This window comes from Sarcophilus harrisii, chromosome 3, assembly GCF_902635505.1.
Source record: "Sarcophilus harrisii chromosome 3, mSarHar1.11, whole genome shotgun sequence".
In the NCBI taxonomy this organism is placed as follows: domain Eukaryota; kingdom Metazoa; phylum Chordata; class Mammalia; order Dasyuromorphia; family Dasyuridae; genus Sarcophilus; species Sarcophilus harrisii.
This window is the reverse complement of record NC_045428.1, coordinates 226,173,252-226,200,369: the sequence shown is the minus strand read 5'-3', so window position 1 is coordinate 226,200,369 and position 27,118 is coordinate 226,173,252. Positions and strand designations below refer to the sequence as shown.

General features: G+C 35.7%; 1 protein-coding gene across 1 annotated transcript in view; it reads left to right on the top strand.

Annotated features, from left to right (window-relative positions):
- The first annotated feature begins 2,712 nt into the window (after positions 1 to 2,712).
- Positions 2,713 to 27,118, top strand: part of INPP4A (inositol polyphosphate-4-phosphatase type I A) — a 185,252-nt gene continuing 160,846 nt past the window's right edge. The window contains exon 1 of the mRNA XM_031961260.1: positions 2,713 to 2,794. The gene's annotated coding sequence lies outside the window, so the exon portion shown is untranslated. The remainder of the gene's footprint in view (positions 2,795 to 27,118) is intronic.

Here is a 27,118-nt window from a genome sequence, read left to right as displayed (position 1 = left end):
AACAATGCAAAGATACCTTAAGTTCAATTATAGGCATAATGTCTATTTTTTTAAACTAAATTATAAATGCTTAATTGCTTATGTACCCCATGGACCTGAACTCCTTTGGCTCAGGACTGTCCTAGTTTACAAAATTAAAAATGGTCCAGTTTGGAACTTTTAAAATAAAGCATCAAAATAAAATATTTTAAGTTTTTTTGTAAGATAGTCTACAAAAGTTTTTTTAAAAAATAGAATTGTTAAATTTGAGTTTTGGGATTGATATTCAATGTAATGCTTTTATTCTCAACAATTTGAGATTTAAAGTTGCAGGAGAAAATTTCTCTATTTTATTATATATTGCTATTTCATTTTGTTAGAATTTAGCAATCATCAAAAACCACTCTTAAGTGTTTGAGATTTTGTTGACCTTATTTGCATTTTAAAGCAAAAATTGATTGGAAATTGAGAAAAGTATCATTTGCTAACTGCTAAAAGTGGACAAAGTTTTTTTTTTCTTCAGAAACCCATACCAGAATATAGGCTAATGGATTCTTAATTTAATTTGTTAAACTAAATGAGCCAAATTTTTGTGTCTTTTTTTCTATGTAAACTTTTTTTTTAATTAAAGCTTTTTATTCTTCAAAACATATGCATAGACAATTCTTCAACATTAGCACTTGAAAAACCTTGTGTTTCAATCCTCCCCCCTCCCCTAGATGGCAAGTGATCCAATATATGTTAAACATGGTAGAAATATGTTAGATCCAATATATGCATACAGTTATTGTGCTGCACAAGAAAAATCAAACCAGTTAAAGAAAAAAGAGAGAAGGAAAATAAAATTCAAGCAAACAACAACAACAAAAAGAGAGAAAATGCTATGTTGTGAACCACACTCAGTTACCACAGTACTTTCTCTGGGTATAGATGGCTCTCTTCATCACTGAACAATTGGAACCGTTTTGAATGAGTTAATTTTTTTTAAAATTCTTTTTGTTTTATTTCTAAAGATATATTTATATAAATAAGGCTTTCTTAAAAGTAGTACAAAATTTCTTTCTTTGGGATTCCATAGGATTTTTAAATTATTTGATTTAGAGCTGCAAAAAGCTAAATATTGACAGGAAGTACACCAGAAATAGTGATATTGTAATTTTATCTTGTAATCTGTTCTTTCCCAAGAAAAGAAAAAGTTTATTTTTTTCTTTACATTTTTGAGCATATTGCTCTTCCTGATTTCTCATCTCAGCCCCCATTGCTGAAACATTTCCAAAATAAATAAAAGTGCACATTAATTTTCTCTTTAAAATGTGAGCTCTTACTACTGGGCTTATACCCCAAAGAGATATTAAAAAAGGGAAAGGGACCTGTATGTGCCAAAATGTTTGTGGCAGCCCTGTTTGTAATGGCTAGAAACTGGAAAATGAATGGATGCCCATCAATTGGAGAATGGTTGGGTAAATTGTGGTATATGAATTATGGAATATTATTGTTCTGTAAGTAAGGACCAGCAGGATGAATACAGAGAGGCTTGGAGAGACTTACATGAACTGATGCTAAGTGAAATGAGCAGAACCAGGAGATTATTATATACCTCAACAATGATACTGTATGAAGATGTATTCTGATGGAAGTGGATTTCTTTCACAAAGAGAAGATCTAACTCAGTTTCAATGGATCAAGGATGGACAAAAGCAGCTTCACCCAAAGAAAGAACACTGGGAAATGAATGTAAACTGCAGTTCAAACCAGCATTAGAGTGGTTTATAAGTAAGAGAACAGAATTAAAACTTTAAATTAAAGGGGAGGGGGAGCGGAAATCATCTCAAATTGTGCAAACAAAAGCATTCCCAAAATGAAACGTGATTAAATCTGAGTTATTTCAGGGGTGTAAATTTTGAAGTCTTCATTAACTCTTCCTAGGGTGAATGTAGTAATATCTCAATAGAAAGAATTAACTCAGGTTTCAGAATAGCCCTTTTGCCCCCAGCATAGGGAGCATAGTTCATTAAGAAAGATATTCTGACTTAGTTAACATAATTTCTAAGAATGGTCCACTAAGGTCATTGGGCTAAAAAAACAAAATTGAATCCTGTCTGCTGGAGGCGGAGGAACACTAGTTGGTGATCTACATAGTTTTCTGAAAAAGAGCGCCTCGGAACATCCACATTTGTAGACAGGTAGATTAAGGCCAGGGAATCTCACTAAATACAAGTAAAGGTGCAAGTAGTAATTGTGACATCTGATACATCAAAGCTTCCTCCTTAAGACTTAAAGGATTAAGCCATGCTTGTGCTGGTGAGTAGTCTTGCGGAGCCCCTTTACTCAAAGGGGCAGGTGAATAGAGCAGGAGAGTGGTAGGGTATTTCAGTTTACGTTGTGAGCAAGCGTCAAGGGGCGGGGCGAGCTGACGGGGAGTGGGTCTGGGCGTGCCCTACATTAGCCTGCTGCGCCCCGGGATTGGCCAACAAGGAAAGGAGGCGGGCAGCGAACCACTTGCAGCCTCGCTCTGCTGCTGCAGCAGCCAGTCGCCCCGGGGAAGCTGCGCGCGTTTGCTTCGGGGAGTGCATTTGTTGCCTGTCTGGCGGGGAGGAGGACAAGGAGGAGGGGCTCGAGCCTATGACTTCACAAGCAGAAAGCCCTAAAGCAGGCGGCGCCGAGGCTGCAGGTTCTTCAGTCTGCAAGGAGCTGCAACAGCGATAGAAGCGCCGGTGCTTCCTCCCCGGAGCCCGCTTCACCGGGATCTCGCTGTTGAGCCCAGCGGCGGGGGCTGCCAGGCGCTGGGGTCCCGGGATCCTGCGGGGCGGTTCAGGTGAGGGGCTGCGGCGCTGGGACGGGAGAGAGGAAGGGGGTAGGGTCGTAGGAGAGGGGAGCGTCAGCGGCTGTGGGGGAGGACTGGGAAGAGAACAGCTGGAGGGAGGAGGAGGAGGAGGAGGAGGAGGGGGGGGGGGGGGGGGGGGGGGGGGGGGGGGGGGGGGGGGGGGACGCAGCTCTGTCTCCACCAAGAGACGGGGTGGAGCCGGGAAAGGATGGAGGAGGGCGCAATGTGGGCGACCCACTGGAGCCCAGCTAAAGAGGCGGAGACCCCCGGGGGATTAGGGTGGAGATAGATGCAGTCCCCGGTGTGGGGGTGTAGTGTGACTCAAGTGCATCCTTCATCCCTCTTTGAGTTGGGGGAAAATACCTCTCACTCTTCCCCCCCACCCCCAGCTGTTGTCATGGAAATGATGCAGCTTCCCCTCCTGGTTTCAGGATGTTAAATGGAAATAAATAGATCAGCTATGGAGTTTACCTCCTCTCTCTCCTTCTCCCTCCTTTCTCCAGATGCTGTTTTTTGTCAGTGACTTTTGGTTGGAGGGGCGGAGGGAGAGGCCTGGGGCGTGTTTGGGGAAGGAGGAGGAAGAGGAGCTGAGGGAGGCTGGCTGGTTTCCCCTTTTAAGAAGATGGATTTTGATTGGCAAAGAGAGGACTCGGGATGCAGGATGTGGAGCCTGCAGCCCTGACCTATTTTGTTTATACTGATTCCAGGGCCTGGCACGCTGCACCTGATTTATGTATGTCACTGAGGACAAGCTTTAGTAAATACCAGCATAAAAGTCTTCTCTGTGAGAGGAGTGTGTGTGTGTGTGTGTGTGTGTGTGTGTGTGTGTGTGTAATCTTCCTATGTTGTGATTCTCCCCACTCGCCTCCCCAGAAAAATCTTTTTTGTATGCAGTGAAGACATGAAGAAAGTTGTGTTTTGTGTCCCTTAGTAATAAACATTGAATGTGTAGCAATGAAACAACGCTTGTTAACCTTCTGTGTGTCATGAATCCAGAAAGTCTTTGGCAGTCTGGTGAATCCTGGTGACACCTCAAAATAATATTTTTAGATGCATAAAATAAAAAATGCAAGATTGCAAAGGAAGACAATTACATTAAAATGTTAAAAATTCTGTTAATAACCCCTGTATAGAGGTTGTTCAAAATGTCCAGGGGTTTTGTTCCTTTCTGGATGAAAAAGAGCTTTGGAAAACAAGAATTGTTAATATGTTCATGCTTCTCTCCCCTTTTTCTTTGAGACAGGGTTCCATTGAATTGTGCATTGATTTTTTTTTTTTTTTAAGCTGAGCTTCTGAATGGTGGAAAAAAATCACTTATGCATTTCTTAGGGGGAAAAAGTAGAGGAAGCTCTCTCTCTTTCTCTCTTTCCTCTTCATCCTTTGCTTAAGTTCAAATGTATATGGAAGGGGTGATGTTAGATTTTTTTCATATTATAAATGATGATTTACCCTCAATGTCACTTGTTAATTATAACATTTGAACAGTGTTACTTTGGGGCGGGGGATGAAGGTCTAGGAATAGGGCAATTACTGAATGAGATTGAGCCAATACATAATGTGGAAGTCACTGATTCAAGTAAACTGTTCAGTAGACATCTATGAAAATGATTAAAACTTTTAAATGCTGGTTTAGGTATAGGGTCTTTTGCTTTTTGACAGTTTGGGCTTTTCCACATACAAACTCTTTGAATAAATCTTCAATAATTTTGAATAATATAAAGATACTGAGAACAAAAGTTTGAGAACCACTGATCTGGTACTCAGTGACTTGTTTCAGAGACCCCCCAGAATGCTGTAGACCACGCTTTGAGAACCACTGATCTAGAAGAAGAATATATATTTTAGTAAGACACTACTCTATTAATTAGATCCACAATTGGAGAAATGATTATGAATAGAAGAAAGTAGCAGTAGCATATAACATGCCCTTTTATATCTTATATCATAAAAAGAATCATTGCTTATGGAAGTCTTAGTTGGAGGGCCAGATCATAGTTTTAAGTTTTGCCTCTGATTTTCTTGTCTTAACCTCTCAATTGATTAAGTTGTTTTTCTAAGGCTATAAATTGTTGATTATTGAGTTTCATGATTGTAGAAAATTTTCACACTGGGAGTTCCTCATGGGGAAGGGGGAGACCATAAACATATCCAGAAATTTTCATAGACTTTGTAAGAAACATATGAAAGCTTCAGAAATAATTTGGGCCAAAGCCACAATTGTCACTTTATAGGTTTTACCCTAGTTTAGTTCGTAGACCAATGAGAACATAAAAGTAAAGAAAATCCATTTTTATCACTTCAGATATGGACTAAAAATTACTCAGATATTAGTATTTTGGCACTTGGCTTATAATAATTTATGAAATTATTTATCTTTTTATTTATAAGTTCTGTCTCTCCAACTAGATTATAAACTCCTAGAGTGAAAGAACCTTATTTTCTAACTTTTTGGACTTCTAGCATTTGATGTAGTATAGACAGTAGGTAACTAAGTTTTGTTTTGATTATTGTCCCTTTAGAGTTAGTATCTATGTGTTTTAATGTGTTTAAGACAACTTTAATGTGGTAAGTCTTGCCAGCAGTCTTTTCAGATATACACACAAAGATAGGAATTGTCATTTGTGTTTTCATTATTAAGAACAATAATGTGTACTATATTGGGAACAGTAGAACACTATATTGTATTTATTCTTTTCCCCTGCCCCTCCTGCCACTTATCCTGTTACTTTTGTGGTTTTATAATGTTACTGTGTGTGGAGAGAAGAGTTTCCTGATACCATTCTCTTAGTTCACTTTTGCATACTCAGGGGAATCTAATTGTAGCTTATCCTATGTGGAGCACTATCTTGGAATCAACAAGACCTGAGTTTGAATTCTGCTTCAGATATCTGTGGCAGTATATCCAGACCTCTTGTATCTTTATCTCTCAGCTTCAATTGTCTTATCTGTAAAATGATGATAATAATAGAGTTGTGAGGATCATATGAAGTAACATAAAGCACTTTTCAAATCTTGAGGCACTTTATAAATGCTACCTACTTTGTTTATTCTATGCAATTATTTGATTCCTACGAATTAGGAAAACATTTTTAGCTATTTATGACTTGGAGATAGAATCATAGAATCTCAGAGTTAGAAAGGACCTGAGAAGTTATCTAGTCTTCTATGATAATACCCAGTTTGTGGTCATTCAGTCTTTGTTTAAAAAATGATGGAGGACCCATTATTTTTTGAGGCAGCTCACTCATATTTTTATAGAGCTAAAAGGAAATCTACTTCTCAGTAACTATTCTCCATTGATCCTGGTTTGGTCTGGGGCCAGATTAGATAAGCCCAATTAAAGAGAATTATTTCATTTGAATTAGGAGAAATCTCTTTAGTCATCATCTAGTGTAAAACCTATCTGAAAAATCTCTCTAGAAAAAGACATTGTATTATACTGGAAGTTGCCCTGCTGCTTAACTATTTGTGTAATTTTGGGCAATATATTAGATATTTCGGACCTTTGTTTTCTTCGCTTTAAAATAAGGGGGTGTAGAGATAGTGTAGGATGGTGGAAAGGGACAAGTTTGGAATCACGAGACCCAGATTCACATCCCAATTCTGCCATAGTGACATAGTAACTTTTAATTTCTTTATGGATAAAATGAGGGGATTGGACTAAAATTTGCCTTCTAACTCTTAACTCTTAAGTCTCTGATCCTGGCTTTGTTCTGTGAGGTTAAATAGAACAAGACTATTCCCTTTTGCATTAGGTCACCTTCAGATACTGACCCTCATACATCTTATCTTCTCCAAGCTAAATATCGCCATTTCCTTCAACAATTCTTCTATTTCCTGACATTAAGGTCTTTACCATTCTGGTTGCTTTACTCTGGTCATGTTTTAATTTTATAAAATGTGACATTGAGGTCCAGACCTGAACTCAATATTCTAGATGAGATCTGAATATAGCAGGATTATCATTTCTTCATTTCTAGATGCTCTGCCTCTGTTTGTTATACTTTTATTATAAAATAAATATGAATTGACTACAATATAGAACTAATGAGGAACACTGAAGAACTTTTCGATAAAAGATGTCCTGAAAGAATTGTGTGATAAGAAAAAAAGATGACAAGAATAAATCATGACAGGAACAGCTAGAGTGTTCTCTTGATATCCTTGCAAATTAAGGAGAAATTAAGGAACTTTTCCAATATGTCCACAAAGCATGGACAAATGGCACCAAGGATGGGCAGGCATGAATGGGTTGTGATCCATGTCATTGAAAGAATCTGAATTGTGAAGACTTGGTTAATTTGAATGTTAAGTTGTTTCTTTACTACAATCTTGGGAGATAAGTTGTGCAAATATTGGCTCTGTTTTACAGATGAGTAAAATGAAAGACTTGCTCAGTCACACAGTCAGGAAGTAGCAAATCCAGTGCTTAAACAAGATCTCCATGATCTTGCTCTACCAATTCTTTTTTTCTCTGGACTAAACCTTTCTGTTCTTGTAATCTGTGATTTCTGAATCTCCTTGCCATCTTGATTAACCTCTTAGATGTCCTCCAGCTTCTTAATATTCTTTTAAAAATTCTGTCAAGTGGTACATTAAGACATAAAATTGAATTCTTAATTCTCCACAATGGCTTATGTCATTAGAGTATAAGATCTGGCAGATAATGCTACCTAGAAAGAATTCACCTGTGGTATAATGATATATTATCTTTTGCCTTGGAATCAGCTTATAGTTAATTCCAGAGAGATTCATCACTAAATTAGGTTCAGGGTGATGACTTTTTTCAGCCATAGCAACTTTTAAATGTCTCGTACTTATTTGTAGAGAGATTGTGATCTGTGGCATTTGGGAGAATACATACTAATAGGAAAAAATAATTGAAGTAGGATGTAGTGGGGAGAATTTGGGAAGGAGGAGAAGAGAATTCGTAGTAATTGTGAATCATATTCAGTGAGAGTTAAGCAGGAAAGGTGAGGACTGTATGCAAGCAAAAAGATGAATAGGCTGTATTAAATGTTTTTTATTTTTTTTATTTTTGTAACTTTTAAGTATTTTCTACATTTTTTTGTCACTGGTCCTTTGTCTAATTTTGATTTATTTTTCCAGTTGATGATGTATTCCTTTTGCTTAGTTTGTCCAACCTTTTAGCCTAATAGTAAGACCCATTATAAACTGACCCTAATTCACCTTTTCCTGTGTTAGACCTTAGATCCAGTCACCTGACTAGGCTAGTCTTAGGAGAACACATTCTGTTCCTTCTTCCCCTACCTGGACTATCTTTTAACTTCCTAAAAGCCTTCAACTGTTCCTCTCACCTTCCAAAGCACTTGAGGACTGTACCATTCATTTTTAGCACATAATCCCCTCTGTTTTACATTTATGTTGTTCAGTCATTCCATTTTCACTGTTATTTTTTTCAGCAGTGTCTGACTCTGTGAGCTCATTCCAAAGATAACGGAATGGTTTGTCATTTCCTCTCCTGATCATTTTATAGACAGGGAGATAAGGTAGATAAATTAAGTGATTTGTATAGAGTTCCACAGCTAGTAAGTGCCTGATACCCAACTTGAACTCAGGAAGATGAGGGTTCCTGATTTTGTCGTGGCACTGTATCAACTATGCTAAAAACTGAGACTTGCCAGGCAAGGACCTATTTCAGACATTTTTTAAAATCTCTCTCAACGCCTAACATAGTACCTGGTCGGTGTTCAGCAAGCCTATCAGAGGGATTTGGTCACTACCAAAGTAGAAGAAACTAATAGCATTTTCAGCTTTGTGCAGCAATAATAGTTTTTGTTTATTGGATTCATCCGACATCATTCCTTGGAATCATCTGGATGGGTAGATATTTAAAGGTTTTATTTGAAAGAGACAATGCCCTAAATTTTATTTCCTTTTCCTCCAACTGTCGATCACAGAATTTATCAGTGTGATAAATTCTCACACTGCCTTCTTAAAAACTAAACTATTGAAGATGATTATTGAAATTCCTTATTAAATTAATTCAGTGTGCCAGCATGAATTATTCTTTCATATTAACTGTAGGCTCTTAGGGAATTAAGATGCAGACACAAACATAGGATAGGGTAAGATAAGAGGGAACGATGGTTAGTATTGGGTTTGTTTCAGGGTTGGCAGGCTGCTTGGAGTTTACATGGTTAAGTCATGAAACCTCTAGGTTCTGTATGATTTGAATTAAGGAATTGGGTTCTCTTATTAAAACAAAGATGTTTGCTGTCCATCACATGGCAAGAAACCAAAACAACAAAAACAAATCCCAACCTCAAAATGCCTTACAATATAATATAGAACAGAACTTCAGGGGTTCACTGTTTTTGACTCATTGTATATAGTGTTCTATATGTATGTTCTTTAAAGATATGTAGTCACAGGTCTCTGGGATTCTTATATGACTACTGAATTGAAGAAATGAAAAAATGTCTAGAAAGCAGAAAGCTTTCAAGGACTTTAAAAACATTACTGGGAATAATGATCATTGATCCGTCATCAGCTAGATGGATTTATATATATGTATGCTGGAGATAGAAATGAAAATACTTATAGCTCAAGTTGGATTCACCTTTCATATTTAAAGACAAATCAACATGCATTTGTTAAACATCTGTTATATTTCAGGAAATGTTCTAATAAAGGATATATAAAGATTTTTTTTAAAAAATGAAAATCCATACTGATTACGGATTGAAGTTATTAACTGCTTATGATCCAACCTTAGACCATGGTATGACTAAATACTACATAGGATTACTACTTTTAAAATTTGATCTGCAGTGTGTTTTTTTTTTTTATTTGGGGAAACTGTGTCATAGATATTTTTGGTTTTTGATGGCAAAACATACATAGATATAATAAATCTTTGAGATGCTAATACAGGTTGTTTTAAATTAAAACTCTTAAAGGAATCGAAAAGACACCAAGTACAAGAAACTTGTACTTGGAAAAGCTGGAAAGATTAGGAAAAAGGAGAATGTCAAGAATCTCAGGGATGAGTTTTGGACTCAGAAGAAACACAGATTTTTAATTCTTGCTTTGACTGGCAAGTTTCCGATTTCTTTATGTGTAATTATCTGCTTTATTTTAAAGCAATGTATTGCAAGGTATTGTCATAGATTTAGAAATAGAAGTCTGTCATATCCAAACCCCTCATTTAATTGGAAGATCTCAAATATGTTAAGTGGACTTGCCTAGGGTCACACAGCAAGTGTCTGATTCCACATTTGAGCTCCTTGTGCACCAACCCACATTGCTTCATGTTATTTATAATGCCACATAGGCAGTATTGAGATGACTCTATCAGGACTTGATGTTTGGGCTCTCTCTCTCTCTCTGTCTCGGGCTCTCTCTCTCTCTCTCTCTCTCTCTCTCTCTCTCTCTCTCTCTCTCTCCTTGGAAATTTTTTCAGAAAATACCTTCTACTTTTGGTAAATCCTTAAAGCTACAGGCCTTAGGGTGATGTGACTGGAAGTGAGGTAAAGAGTGGGTGATGAATTTGCCTGGGTGAAGAAGTGGGTGATGGATTTGCCTGGGTGTTAAGAGTCTTTGAGTTTCTGGCATATGAGTAGGGGAAATATTGAAAAGGGAGGGAGCCGAGAAGCCCATGGAAAGGTCAAAAGAGAAGGATGTGGGCAAGGAGAGGAAGAGAGAAATGGGTGAGGTTTCTGATTTGTTTAACTTTTGCATCAGTAATTTTTTGAGGTTTTTTTTTTAAGTGTGTGTGTTTATATATATATATTTGCTTTTGTTTTTTTGCAAGCAAGAACTTGCTGAGATGCAGGATGAATTTTTTTTAATTTACACATTCTCTTTGTTTTAGTGGTTTGACAGCTACTTAAACTTTATTGTTTTATTTTGACCACATACATACAAAGAAACTGAGTAGTTGTGGTAGAATGTGTAGAAGAATGTTATATGATTAGGAGAAGTATTAAATGAGACAGATATCCTTTCCCCTCAATTCTTTTATATTGTTCTTGTGATTTAGAATGATATTGCCTTACATGTCTGTATAACTTCTACAGTTTTCTACTTTAAAATTTAGATAACTTTTTGAATTTGTCATTAACCAAAGATCATAGATATGTAACTGCATTATAGTCAGAACTAGAATTAAATCATATGACATCCAACTATTCTATTTCCCATATTATCTTTTACTCATTCCTTCCAATGCTTAAGTGAAGAAGGCAAATATTTTTTTTCAGTGCTGAAGTTTGCAAAGGAGAAGCCAGAAATCTTTTTGAAAATAATTCATCTTCAATTTTACATTTATCTGACATGGATATGACTGGAGTCAAGTCAGATTATGAGGAACAAGGCAAGAAACTGATATGGAATGGAAAATATTTATTTGACACTTACTTTGTGCAAGACATTGTGCTAAATGCTTGGAATTTAAAGATAAAAATGAAAGCTTGTACTTCATGGATTATAATACAAGAAGAATATAATACCAGGGTTTATTCAATTTCATCTCTGATAGAACTATTGACTTCTTATTGTAAGAGGATGTGGAGAAATCCTGAGAGCTTCCCCAAAAAAGGTTTTGTCCTTTATTACTCACTTTTTTCTGTTGTCACTCAAGATTTTATAGCAGAATTTTTTTCTACTTCAAGTCCTCTGATCAGGATCATTTTATAAAACATTTCCTCCCAAAGGTTCAAAATTGCATATTTTGAGAATCTGATTCTTCCTTCAAATTGCATTCTTCTTTGCTCACCCCTGATCTTATTACCTAATTGCTTTTCCCCTCTTACTAGCCAATCTGCTGAGGGGAAGAGGAATCTTAGAAAATTCAGATATTTTACAGGTCCAGTTTTGAGTTGGAAAACTTTGGGAGATGAAGACCTGGGAATAAAGCTCTTGATTCATAATTCTCTTCCATTTGTTCCTCATTATGTAGAATCTTCATTAGCCTTTTAACCAATAGCCAGCTTTTTAGAATAAAATAGTATAAGAAATCCAATGACATAGGAAACTGAGTATAACTGCAGTTACGAAACCAACTTCTTCTTGGCTTTGCCTGGGTACCACAGAAATGTAGCTTCTCCTTTTAGTTCCACCTTGTTTCTGACTCATCATGAGCTAAATCTATGCTATCTAGCCATAGTACTAATGAAAGCAGGGTCTTTTCTGGTTAGTCCTAGAGATATAGTTCTCTGGGGTTTAAATAAATCTTAATCTCCTTTAAACTCCGATTAGCAGGTTCTTTTAGTTATTATCCCTGTCAAATATTGAGGTATTAGAGGTGGATGAGACTTTGGAAGGGAGACCTATCTAGCCCAGTTTCTTATTTAAAGAGAATTCCTATTTGAATCCCAGCTCAGTATTTGTTCCACTTCAGGGTAATCCCTTTGGGGGTTATTTGTAGTCATTCCTCACTCCTCCCAATCCCCCCCCCCCCCCCCCCCCAGCGTATATTGTACAAGCTTTAGCATACTTGTATTACCTGTTCCCTACAAGGTTATTTGTTATATTTGAAATTCTTAAAGCCTTTTATAAATATTTGGAGTTATATCTGTTATAAACAAACTCCTTTTTTCAAGTCCAGCCTTCAACTCATTTTGTTGTTTCTTGCTGCCTATAAGCTCATAATTCTTTCCTACTCTTTTTTACAAAACTCTTCCAAAGTCTTGAGTTCAACTTGTTTTTTAAAAAATAACCTGAATTTTATATATTGTTTTAAAGTTTGCAGAGCACCTTACATAGATTATTTCATTTGAGTCTCACCATGATCCTGGAAGTTTTGTTCTGGTGATTGAGGTTGAGAGGTTAAGTGACTTTACCACCATTAATTAGTAAGTGTTGGAGATAAGATTTAGATTCATGTCTTTTGACTCCAGCAGTCCTGCAGTCTATCCATTATGGTGCCTCTTCTGTTTTCCCTGCTAGTTAATTTCTAGTTTTTTACAAATTGGTCTCTACAGAACCTTTCTATTGTTACAGATAAGATGTGAGAAAATTTTATATATATATATATATATATATATATAATATATATATATATATTTGCATATACATAATATGTATGAAATAATGACTACACCCCTTATTACAGTGGAATGCTATTGCTTTAAAAAAAAAAAAAGCACCACAACTTATTTGGCCACTAAATGAATATTTCCCCCTTTTAAAGGGTAATCTTCCTCTGAGGTGAAAGACCAAGTTATAGAACTAATTTTTCAGTGTGGTTTATAAACTAGTAGTTTATAAACTATAAACTAGATTAAAAGAATGTTTGCAAAGAGTAGTGACACATATGCTTTGAGTGCTGTAGCATCTTAAGGAACCCATATTCATGTTTTTGTTTTTAGCTTACAACATTTATTTATTTTAAAGGCTTCCACCCAAGCTGGAAGTGCAGCAGCCATTAACATGCTCAATCCCATTCACTGTTGATAAATTGGGCAGCATTGCTCTTTCTACTCTTACTTTTTCAACCTTGGCTGGTTTGACCATTCTTGGCTGCCTGAGTGGCTTTTTTTATTCTTGAGGGCTCACTAATGGGGAGAATGGACTCCAGCAAACTGCATAGCACCTCAGTATCTGAGTGGGGCCCAATGAAGAGCAAGCTCACCAGTTGGAGTTATCTTGTACAGATGTCCACTATTACCTTGAGTTTAAGCTATGGACTCCAACTCCTAAGGCTTTCTTGCCTGACAACCACTAGTTCATTACTGACTGGCACAATTAGTATGGACTAAGTGCTGTCACCTAATTTGCTTAGTCTACCACAGCTGAGAGCTCCTGAACTTAAGCCATCTATGAGCCTCAGTATCCCTTATAGGAGGGATTAGTTTTAATTATTTAATTTTAATTAATTAGTTTTAAAGTAACTTAGACTTGGGGGTTTTTCCTTTCCTTTCCTTTTTTTTTCTACCAGTACTTGAAACTGGTCATATTGAATTTGAATTTAACTTTCTCTAAGTGAGTCTTATCAGAAACAGTAACTAAACTTACAAAAATTGTCATGGCTTGTTCCCTCTCCCTCCTCTATCCCCCAAGCTTTTAATTGTTGCTTTTATATGAACTGTTCAGACTTGTGCCTCTCAAGGGAAGTCAGAAGCAGTTATACCAGAGGTTCCCAACCAGTATTTGCGGATTTTCTAGTAGTTCTTGAAATCTTTAGAATTTTTGTTTTATTTTTAAAGCTGGAAGGATCTTGAGAGAACATCTAATTCAAGTTTTTACTTCATAGATGAAGTGATCCAGGACTCTGTTTTCTGAGTAGGAAAAGGAATTCAGTGATCTGGTTCAGATTCCCTTGATGCACTAAGGAACCTGGACTTCTCAGTAAGCACCACTATTATCTCCCCCTCTCCCTCCTTCTTCCTTGGCTTGTAGGAGATGAGAAAACCCAGCAAAAAGTCCTTATTAAGTGACTAGTGGCAGTCTAATTTGTGTCCAAAGGAATCTATCTGATTACCTCTCTTTGGATTCATTCTACCCCTTCTCATCCTAAATTTCTTTACATTTTGATTTTTAAATATGTCATTTTACCCCTCAGCACCCATAGAAGATAAATTACTTGGAGATTTTTTTCTTTATTTTCTTTTTATCTCTTTTATTTAGCACAATGAATGGCATTTTTTAGGGGCTTCATAAATGTCTGCTAATAAATGTTCCAATATGACCTTCCCTAACCTTAGATCAAAACTAAAATGGCGTTGGAAACGAGCTTAGTCTTTCCCTCCTCTCATTGGAAGTGGGGCTGAGGCAAGCTTGGATTGTAACATACTGTTCCAGTAACATGTGGAGTTGAACTGAATTCCTCCAACCAATATCTCCATGTAATAGCTTCCCATTGGGGAAGCTTTTTCAAAGAGGTTTGATTTTTGAGTTAGGAAGAAAGTCCTACTCTTTAGTGCTTAAAAGGTTCTGTGGGCTGAATGATCCAGTTTTCTGCTGGCCAGCAGAATGAGCACTTCCTGAACCAGATGAAAATGTAATTGAGAAATCTTTAACAAAATGAATAAAATACAATAGAATCTTGATAATTTAAATATGTGATTTTCCAAGTCAGTATGAGGTCTGCTGGGATACAACTGAGGGTTAGGGCTAGCTGAAAGTGTTGAGTATCGTCACCTCTCTTTAATGTTATAGGTCAATTGTCATTGACAGTAAATGACTCACAAATAATTTTTCAATAAGAGTATGATTTTTTAAATCTCTGCAGAAGAACATTTATTTCAAGCAGAATTAGTATTGTAAACTAAATTAATAGATTACACAGTAATTTATTCAATCCCTTGGAGTTTGTCCTAATGGAATTTGACCTAAGTAATTTTACCCCTCAAAGGTTAGGTGTTTAGATGATTTAAAAAAAGAAAGTTTTTTTCCTTGCACCACCAGCATCCTTCCCTACAAGATTTATAAACTGTATTTAACAAATTCTGACAAAATAAATGTGACCATAGTAGCTAAGACAGATTTGATTTATACTTTATATGCCTCATTTTCAATAGAATATCTCAACACTGATCAAAATGAGGATTGTTTTTACATTGTAACCTAGATCTGTTTGACAGTGTATTTATATATACACATGCTGAAGACTGCATGCAAAGTCATTAGAAATTGGAACAACACAAGATGCCCTAACAGTTTTGTATTTTCAAGAGAAACAATACATTTAATTTTTCAGGAATTAAAATATTTAATAAAGAAATGGCTTTATAAAATAGTGGTTTTGTAAAATGAGTTTTGCTTTGAATTAGTCATAACTCATCATGGTTACACACACTTCCATTAACTTATCACAGAGTTTGAAGTTAATTTTATTGTCTCTAAAAAGACATCAAACTCAGGGAAGAAAAAAATGTTTAAAAATGTAAAAGAATATTTCATCTATTATACTGGATATTTTAGAGCTCCTAAGCTGATCCGTGAACAGATGCAGTTTCATCAGATAGTGTAGGTAGGAATCTAGAGAATTTAGTAGATTGAAGATGATTTTTGTGATCTACTTTTAAAATCTAAAATCTAGCTGTGATGATGTGATGTATTATTTTTAACAATGTTTTTTCTTTCTCAATTACATGTAGAAGCAATTTTTACCTTTTCTTTTAAATAATTTTTTGAGTTCCAAATTCTTCCCCTCCTCCCGGAAGGAAATGTTTTATAAAATGATCCTGATCAGAGGACTTGAAGTAGAAAAAAAAAAGGCCAGAAGAAATAAAGGAAGCAAAACAAAAAAGTATGCTTTGGTATGCATTTAGATTCCAAGAGTTCTTTCTCTGGAGGTGAATAGCATTTTTCTTCATAATCCTTTGGAATTGCTTTGGCTCATTGATTGTTGAGAATAGCTAAGTTCATTATTATATATTGCTGTTACTATTGTACAGTGTTTTTCTGATTCTGCTCACTTTATTTTGCATCAGTTCATTTGTCTTGTCTTCCCAGATTTTTCTGAAATCTGACTGTTCATCATTTTTTATAATATAAAATCATATACTTACAACTTGTTCAGTCATTTTCCCATTGATGAGTATCCCTTTACTTTCTAATTCTTTGCCTCCCTAAAAAGAGCTGCAGTAAATATTTTTGTACATTCAAAATGCTTTCCATTTTCTTTGATTTCTTTGGGTTACAGACTTAGTGGTGGCTTTGCTGGATCAAAGAGTATGCACAGTTTTATAGCCCTTTGGGCGTGGTTCCAAATTGTTCTCCTGAATGTTTGGGTCAATTTACAACTCTATCCACACTGCATTAGTGTCCTAGTTTTTCCCCTCCAACATTTGTGGATTTCCTTTTCTGTCACATTAACTAGCCTGATAGGTGTAAGGTGGTACCTCAGAGTTGTTTTAATTTGCATTTCTCTAATCAGTAGTGATTTATTATTATTATTATTATTAATAGTCTTTTATTTTTCAAAATACATGCAAAGATAGTTTTCATCACTCATCTCTGCAAAACCTTGTGGTTTTCTCCCTTTCTCCCTACCTCCTTCCTCCCATAAACAGCAGACAATCCAATATAGGTTAAACATATGCAATCTTTCTAACCCTATTTCTACATTTATCATGTTGCATAAGAAAGATAAGATCAAAAATGAGGGGAAAAAAACAAGCAAGCAAGTAAACAACAAAAAAAAGGTGAAAATACTATATTGTAATCCACATTCAGTCCCCATAGTCCTTACTCTGGAAGACTTTCTCCATCACAATTCTAGTGGAATTGACATTGTTGAAAAGAGCCAACTCCATCAAAGTTAATCTTTGTATAATCTCATTGTTCCTTTGTACCATGATCTGGTTTTGCTCATTTCATTTAGCATCAGTTCATGTAAGCCTCTCCAGGCCTCTCTAAAATCATCCTGTTGGTCGTTTTTTATGGAACAATAATATTCCATTGTATTCATATACCATAACTTACTCAGCCATTCTCCAACTGATGGCATCCACCCAGTTTCCAGTTTCTTGCTCCTACAAAAAGGGATGTCAGTAATGATTTAGAACATTTTTTGATATGACTATAGATAGCTTTGATTTCTTCCAAAAATTGCTGCATATTAATGTCCTTTGACCATCTTAACAGAATACTCAGAAGTTTGAGCTTTTCCTACCTCTATCATTAAGTTAATAATGTGCAAAACTTGGAATAAAAAGATCACAATGAATTGGATGTTAGGAGCCTTGAGTTCTTGTACTGTTTCTGTTGACTGACTTGATTTGGGAGTTTGTTAAAAGCTCCTCTGGGCCACTATTTGTTTATCTACACAATAGGAAAAATAGGTAAATGCCCACAAACCTGAGCTGGCGTTAGATTTTTCCACTAAAAGTTTCCCTCAATTGCATAAACCAATAAATGTACTCCAGAAGGACAGTGATGTAAGTGGTGACTGAGAGAACATACTGACCTACTGAAATGAAAATTAGAGCCTTGCAGAAGCCAATGAATTACTTTTACTTGAGGCTTCTTTTGCTGAAATGCAAATATTCCTCAATGGTGTAGTACCTTTAACTTATCTGTTTTATGTCCCCTCATAGTTTGGGGGAGGAAGGGAGAAGAATTTGGGAAGCCTAAGATACAGACCTTAAAGGATTGGATGGGAAGGGCCCAGATCTAGGGGACATTGCTCTCACTTTACATATAGTTTTGCTAAAGATGGTATCTTTCTGACTGACTTATTTGTTATGAACAGTGGCTTTTTAGTCCAACCACTCCTTTCACTATGACTCTTGACATTGCTGTATCACTTCCTTTTTGGAGTGAGATAAAGGCTATATGTAGAAACTTTATGTGAATAAGGCCCAGATAGAGCTGTTGCTGTTATCAGTGACTTTAGAGAGATATCAGTCTTCTGAAAAGTTTTAATGGGTTATTCTGAGATAGCTGGTTAGCTTGATTGCTGAGGGACCCTTTGAGAAGCAAACTTAGCTGGCTCAGAAGGGAACTCATCACTTCTACCAGACTATCCCTGCTTTTTGATTTCCTGTTTCAATTGAGTGTGCCTCTTATTTCTTGGTTACCCAGATTTGTAACTCTATAGCCATCCTCAGTTCATCATTCCCACTAAGTCCTTCTATCCTTTCACTTGTCAACTCTACAGTATCTCTTTTAATCTTTTCTCTCTATTTGTACCACCCAAGTTTGCAAACTGTCAGTCACTCTTTTTTTTTTCTCCTTTCCTTTATAGCAATGTTGTGGTATTCCATCTTTATAACGTCTCTTGTATTTGTCCCCTTCTCTTCATTCAGGCCTGTATCTCCTATAGCCAACTTGAGGAGTCCCCATAAGCATTTAAAAAAGAAAAAAGAAAAGTAAAATGAACAGAAATAGAATTAAAAAAAAAAAAAAAGGATGGCTTTCCTAGATCAATGGCAACAGCAAAATTATATGATGATCAATTCTGTCTCTCATCAACAATGACGTGATTCAGACCAGTTCCAATGGTCCTGTGATGGAGAGAGTCATTTGCATCTAGAGAGAGAACTGTGGGAACTGAGTGTGCACCACAACATAGCATTCTTACTCTTTTGTTGTTGTGTGTATTTTTTTTTCTTTTTTGATCTGGTTTTTCTTGTGTAGGATGTGTAATATATATAGAGACACATGTTTAACATATATTGGATCACTTGCAACTGGGGTGGGGAGAAGGGAAGGAAAAAAATTAGAACACATGGTTTTGTAGGAGTGAATGTCGAAAATTGTCCATATATATATATATATATATATATATATATATATATATATATATTTAAAATAAAAAGCTTTAATTAAAAAAAAAAAAGAATGGCTTTCCTAGGGACATGGAATGGTACAAATCATCTGCCACAAAAACAGAAGCAATAAAAAGCTTTTACAGTGAAGGAGGAGAGGGTAAGTGACTGAACCTTACTCTCCTCAGAATTGGCTTAGAGGAAATAACTACATATTCAATATGAGTAAGGAAATCTATCTCACCCTGCAGGAAAATGGGAGGGGAATGGGATATAGGAAAGGAGGGGATAATAAAAGAGAGGGTATATTGGGGAATGAGTAGTTAGCAGCAAAACACTTTTGAGGAAGGACAGGGTGAAAGAAGAAAGAGAATAAAGGAAGGGAAATATAGCTAGCAATAATAATTGTTAAAAGAATTTCGAAGCAAGTTTCTGGGTTAAGGCCTCATTTCTCAAACATAGAGGAAACTGAGTCAAATTTATAAAAAATAAAGTCACGCTCCAATTGGTAAATGATCAAAAGATATGATTTGTGCCCAAAGGACTATAAATTCACATGTTTCCTTTGATTTAACAATACTATTATTAGGCATAAATAGTTTTTAAAATGGGGGGGGAATGATCTATATGTACAAAAAATATTCATAGCAGCTCTTTTCTTAGGGCAAAAAAAATTGGAAATTGAGGATACCCACCAATTGGCAAATGGCTCAATAAGTTGTGGTATGTGTTTATAATGGAACATTATTGTTCTATAAGAAATGATGAACAGGATGCTCTCAGAAAAAAAAAAAATCAAACAAACCCTGTGGGGGGAAAAATGTCTTTCCTTTAAAAGTGACTCTTTACTTCCAATATAAGCCTTTCCCATTCTGATTCCAATTTCCCTTTTTCTCTCATTCATTCACCTGGGTTAAGTGACTTCTCCAGGATTACACAGCTATTAAATATCTGCGGTTGAATTTGAACTCAGGACCTTCTGACTCCAGGCTAGTTTACTTTTCCACATTTATTTCACGTTAACTTACCATTTCATTAACACTATCTTACTTGAATTGGATTCCCTCTCTCCTCTGTCTTTGCACCGATTGCCATATACTACTATACTCCCATCTCACATTTGTCTCTTTTATTCCTGCAAAATCAACTTTTAGAGGACAGTGATTGTTTTCATTTCTGCACAAAGATGCCTCTAACATAACATATATTGACTTTGTGAATTTAGGGTTCTTTACCTCTCAATATCTTATAGGTAACTTTTAAGGCTTTTCAGAGAAGCTCATTTGATGAAATCTCTTGTCCAGTTAAAAGTGCTTTCCATAAATATAATTTTTTTGTTGTTGTTGAGTTGGGAGAGGGCTGTAGGTAAGAGTATGACTAGTGTCCCTAAAACTCCACCAGATAGTCAGCTTGATTATTTTGTTTGTGAGTAAGGCTAACCATGGACAGCTGGTAGTACTTGCTCTCCTATATGATACATGATGTTAGGAAGCTTAGGAAACTTCTGCTCCCCAGGCTAGCTACAGTTAGCTTTGGGAACTATAGGAGTCCCAAGACATAAACATGTAGGTATAGAAAACAAAATGTCTTAGAGAAATCAGGCTTTGCTTCTTCACATACATCTTGAAGATATCATGATAGTTTTCCTATCTGTATTATTTGGATTCTGCTTTGCTTTTTTTTTATGGTAGTTTTTTTTTTTAATTATAGCTTTTTATTTTCAAAATATATGCAAAGGTCATTTTCAGTATTCACTCCAGCAAAACTTTTTGTTCCAAATTTTTCTCTCTCCCTTCTCTCCATCCCCCATCTCCTAGACAACAGCTAATCCAATATAGATTAAACATGTGCATTACTTCTAAACATATTCCCATTTATCATGCTACACAAAGGAAAAAAACAGCAACATATCAAAAAAGAAAAAAATTACTATGTTGTAAACCACATTCAGTTCCCATAGTCCTCTTTCTGGGTCCCATTCTCCAACTGATGGGCATCCACTCAGTTTCCAGTTTCTTGCCACTACAAAAAGGACTGCTATCAACATTTTTGCACATGGGAGTCCTTTTCCCCTTTTTTATGATCTCTTTAGCATACAGGCCCAGTAGTGAGATTGCTGACTCAAAGGGTATTCTGCTTTGCTTTGAATTTCCAAAGGTGCCAATAGTACTTTAAGGAAAACAAAAAACAAAAAAACCTTTAAAGCCAGCCGAATTTATTTTGTTCTTTACTATATCACGAAATAAAATTGGTTGTTTCTCTTGCCACTCCAGTAGATATTATTACTTTGCTGGCTATAGACTTTAGGTGAGTAGGAAGTTGAATGTTTCCAAGTTTGTTTGTTATTGGGTTAGCTCATTGGGGAAAAAAAAAGAAACTCTTGGGGAGGACTAATGAAAATGCTTGGATGCAAATACAGATGATGACTGTATGTGCAAAAAATTAAGAAGCTCTTTTGTCTTACTCAGTCCCCAAAAGAAAATTAAATATTTTGTTAAAGGACCATTTAAAGTTCAAAGAAAAAGCAACTAATGGACAGAGTATTGGGTCTGGGGTCAGGAAAACATGAATTCAGATTCAACTTCAGATACTTAGTTTCTGTGTGACTCTTGGAAAATCACTTAAACTCTGTCTGCTTCAATTTCCTTACTGCAAAACAAAATAATAGCACCTCCTCTACAGAGTTGTTTAGAGGGTCAAATGAGATGTTATTTGTAAAGTGCTTAGCACAATGCCTGTCATAGCAAATGCTGGTTCTTTTAGGTTTCCTTTTAGGTTTCCTCCTTCTCACCCCTAAAAAAGAGTTTGAAGCCAGATAGTTTCATCCCTCAGAAAGAATGACAGTCATAACTATTTACAAACTTTTCCACAAATATTGAAACCAGAAGTTTAAGACTTGTAGAAGTGTTTCCTCTCCTCAATGAATATGTTGGAATGAATATTATTACATATAGTGCTTTGCTGTGTAAATCTATGCACAGTTCCTCTTGACAAAATAAATGTATCATTACTGTCTCATGTCTAATGAAAGCAATCCAACTGCTTCATTAACTTTACATGGCTTTTGTTTTAAATGGGGAAAACAATGGGTGCTCTGATAATATAGACTTAAAAACAAGTCACTTCAACATAATGAATGCCATAAAGGGTGAGAAACTCCAGCCCAGATGCCCCATGCCCTGTGCCTTCTGGATGCCTTGGTTCCATTTAATTTGGAATATAGAGCATTGAAAGGGTACCTATGCTATCTACCTCTGATATCTTTGTTTTTCATCTTGGCTGGATTTTTATTATTTTATTATTTCCTGTCATGTCCATAGGCAAGTTGTTCTTTGTCCTTCATTCTCAAAGAGGATCATGACATTGAGCAGGGGACACCATGACATGCAAGTGAATTGGATTTAAGTGAGGGATTTAAGCTGTGCAAAGTCATCTGCCTCACTTTCCCCTCCAGAGCCTTAGGCAAGTAAATGATTACATGGAAGCCCCAAAACAAGTCATAGGACTTGAGGTCTGGCTGTTGCTGTTGAAATGGTATAGTTTCCCCAAAGTGACATTTTTAGATACTGAAAATTTTAAAATGGTACACATGTAGCTTTGTAAAATGATAGGTATCCATTTGAAAAAAAATCACTAAAGCATACTCTGTCTCAAAGAAAGGCAATATGCATTATTATGCTAGGCCAGATTAAAAAGGTAATGAGAGATTTTTGCTTAGGAAAGACTCAGAAATAGAAATTATCTTCATCTCTTACTTGGAAAAGAGAAATTTTAGTTATTGTTCAGTCAGGAAGGTAAAAGACAATCCCTGTTCTTGAGGAGATGATAATCTAACTGGGGAGAAAACATGCAAATAACTGTGTATGAACAAATTGTAGGTCTTTCTCAGTGAAATTCTGGACAACTCAAGAGATTGATTTAACAATCTACATAGAATGAACATAGATGAAAAATGCCTATTACCCAGCCTGTTTCATCAGCTGAATAGGTAGGCCATAACTCAAAACTGACCAGATTTGATTGGTGCTTCAGGTTCAGAATTGGAATGACATCTAGTAGTTAGCAAAAAGAGATTTATTTAGCTGTAACAGGGGAGAATATTCAGATCAAAGATGTTTACCAGTCCTCTGGATTTATACTTTTTTTGCCCTTCCATGTCCAATCCTGTTTCAAGTTCTCTTGATTTCACCTTTGCAACATGTCATGAGTATGTTCCCTTCACTCCTTGGATACTGTCACATTCTTGGTGCAGGGCTTCATCAGCTCCCGATTGAATTGTTGGTGGGCTTCAGGTCTCCTTCTTCATTGTAATCTATCCGCCCTTCAGCTGCCAAAGTGATTTTCCTAAAGTGAAGATTTAATCACATCACCTTTGTACTTAAATTCAGTGGCTACCTATCATCTATTATACAGCATTCTCTTCTCTTCGAAGCTTTTCATAGTGTAACCACCCCCCCTTTTTAGTTTTCTTATACTTTACTTCCCCCACCCATGTGCTCTCCTGCCTATTCCAGGAACAAGACACTCCATTTCTCAGTTCTGGGCATTTTTTTCTGGCTGGAATGTCTAGAATGCTTTTCCTCCTCATCTCCACCCTCTGGCTTCCTCTCAGTCCCAGCCAAAATCACAACTTATACAGGAAGCCTTTGCCTCTCTCATTTAATTATAGGTCCTTTCCTCTCAATTTTTCCCTATTTATCTTGTTTGTAGCTGTTTCTACATATTTGTTTGCTTGTCTTCCCCATTAGATTGTGACTCTATGAGGGAAAGCTATGTCTTTTCTGTTTTTTGGTTTTTTGTTTTGTTTTTTACATTTCTAGTTCATGATGAGGTGCTTGGTACAAGTTAAGTGTTTAAGAAGTTGTTTTATTGACTAATTACTATTGTCCATTGAGTTAGTCAGATACTGTAGATGAAAAATGAGTTAGATGTTGAAGTAAATAGGAAGAAAAAAGCTTGGATTTCATTTTAAGAAACCAAGACTTTCACTGACCTCTTTAAATGCTGTTATTCTTCCAGTGATATTACATGGTTAGAAATCAAGACACAATCATAGAAGAACCATATTTTTTATTTTTAAAGCTTTTATTTTCAAAACATATGCATAGTTTTGCATGTTGCACCCTTGCAAAACCTTGTGTTCCAAATTTTTTTTTGCCATCCCCCAGATAGTGAGCAATCCAATATATGTTAAACATGTGTAAATCTAATATACATTTCCAGAGTTATCATGCTGCACAAGAAAAGTCAGATCAAAAAGGGAAAAAATAAGAAAGAAAACAAGATGCAAGCAAAGAACACCAAAAAGAGTGAGAATGCTATGTTGTGAACCATACTCAGTTCCCACAATCCTCTCTCTGGGTATAGATGGCTCTCTCCATCACAAGACCATTGGAACTGGCCTGAATCACTTCATTGTTGAAAAGAGCCATATCCATCAGAATTGATCATTGTATAATCTTGTTGCTGTGCTCTGTTTTCATTGTATAATCTTGTTGCTGTGCTCTGTTTTCTTGAGAACCTCATTTTAAAGAAGGAAATTAGCAGATTGAATTGTTTTCTGAGAGCCCGGACTGTGAGGGGAATTGAAACCATATCATATGATGAACAGTTGAAGGAATAAGTTAATAGTTCCTAGATTATTTGATCTAGCTGGTAGCAGCTTTTAAGTATTTGAAGAGCTGTCATATCAAATAGAGCTGTTGAACTTATTCTTTGCATCTCCAAAGAGTAGAATTAATTGGATGGAGTCCTAAGGAGATAAATTTTAGCTTAATTGAAGCAATTTCTTCATTAGAAATTTCTGAAAATGGGGAATGGGTTTTCTCAGGAGAGAGTGAATTTCTTGATCCTAGAAGTATGAAGAAGAGCCTTGACAACCACTTGTCAGAGATAGTTGTTTTATTGGAACTTTCTTCCTCAAGTAATTGTCAGCATATGTGATCTCCAAGGTCCTTTCTAATTCCGAAATTCTGTGGTCCTAGAACTTTGAGATGATCTTTGGATATAGTTCATATAGTTCATTTGACATAAGTTTAAAACAAAGAAGGAAATAAGGGTAACCATTAACTAAGTTTTATTTGATAATATGAGAGATTATAGGGTGTGGATAAAAATGGTGCTTCTGTTTTTCTCAACAAAAATGAGCATTTAATTCATGTCTCTTATGTGCTCAACATTGTGCTGTCTTGAGTTAATGAGGTCAGTTTATATGGCATGACCTCTGTCCTCAAAAAATGGAAGTTGAGAAGAAAAAACTCATGGGTTGTTGGTTGGTAGAGAGTTTATGTGGACACATAGACACCATTACCATTTAATTCTGTATAGAGAAAAAAGAAAAATAGATGAACATATTAAACTTTATGTTCCAGACAGCGACAGGCTTCCTTATCATAATGGCATTTGGTCCTGAATTCTTAATCCTATAATTAAAATGTCTGACAGCTGAATAAGATGCTTAAATTCCCCATCCTTCCTCTTAATTTGTGAGAGATAATTATTTCTATTCATTGTAAGAGCATATTTTCATAAGATTTTAGATTTTGAATTAAAAGAAATATTAAAAGTTTATCTAATTAAACTCTTACAGAAGAAACTGAAAGGATAAGTGGCTTCTTCAAAGTAGTTATTGGAAGAGCAGAGATTTGAGCTTAGTTCCTCTGAGTTCAAAATCAACCCTTTGTCCATTATACTGTCTCAGCCAATATTTGTTAAGAACCAACTGTGTTCAAATCATTATTCCAGATGCTGAGGATACAAAGGAGCTTATATTCATTTTACACATAGAAATATATGCAAGTTAATGTTAGGAGGAAAGAGAATACCAGTGACCAGGGGGATTTGGCTTGGACCTTGTGGCTTTTGAATTGGACTTTGTTGAAGAAAGATAAGAATTCTGAAAGAAAGAGGGAAGGAGGGAGTTCAAAGACCAAAGATGGAGAGAGGAGGTGACAGAATGAGGTGTTTACATAGCAGACAACTAAAAACTTGATAATTAGAATTGTTTGAAAATGCATCTGAAACTCTGGGTTTCTTATTACAAGTGTGGAAGTAGAGTCTGAATATACTTGGAAGGGAAAATTTAGAGGTTCTTTGCTTTTGTTTCCATTAACAGTACTGGCCTCTTCTTGGTAATTACCTAAATTGGCCTAAGATACATAAAGTAAGGATTTTTTTTACAAGAGGAAGGACTAGGAAGAGAACAGAGGCAAAAAGACATTATACATAGTGCTTTATAACATTACAAAATATTTTATCTTATTATCATTTGATCCTAATAAATCTGTGAAGTGTTATTGGTTTTACTATCTACATTAACATTAGGACACTGAGGCTCAGAGAGATTAAGGTTCTTACTCATAGCCATATAGCTACATTAATGTCAAAGAAAAGAATTAAACTTGGGTTTCCCGGTTCTAAGTTTAGAATTTTTTTCATTACATCATAAAATGGAATGGTGACAGAGATGCAGATTGTGAGAAGTAATAATGCATTACAGACCATTGTCTTAATGCCCATACTTTTAGTTAGGTTCCTATTCCTGTGTTAGTGAAGCTTTTCAAAAGGAAAATCCTATTGTGTAATATTTTTGGGATCTTGTAAAATCCTTTCACTTCTTTGGATTTCCATCACTTCAATTGTAAAATGAACTTAATGGATTAGATTATCTTTATGGGCTTTTTAAAATTCTGATCCTGAGTTATCACAGCAGTAGTGGTGCAGAAATATCACTTATGGCATATAACCAAAATACAAATTTTTCCCCTTAATTTAATTTCCTTAATTTAATTTTTCCCCAGTAACATGTAAAGTAACTTTTACTTTTATTTTAAAAACTTTGAATTCTAGATTCTTTCCCTTCCTCCCTGCCCATACCTTCACCCTATTGAGAAGGCACATGTGAAGATATGCAAAACATTTTCATAAAAGTCAAATTGCAAAAGAAAACATGGATTCCTTCCCGCCTCCCCCCAAAAAAAACCCTCAAGAAAAAAAGTTTTAAAAGAATGCTTCAATCAGTATCTAGACACAATCAGTTCTTCCTCTGGGAATATTAGTATTTTTTCATGTTAAGGTCTTCAAAGTAGTTTTAGATCTTTGTATTTCTGAGAATAGTAAAGTTATTCACAGCTGA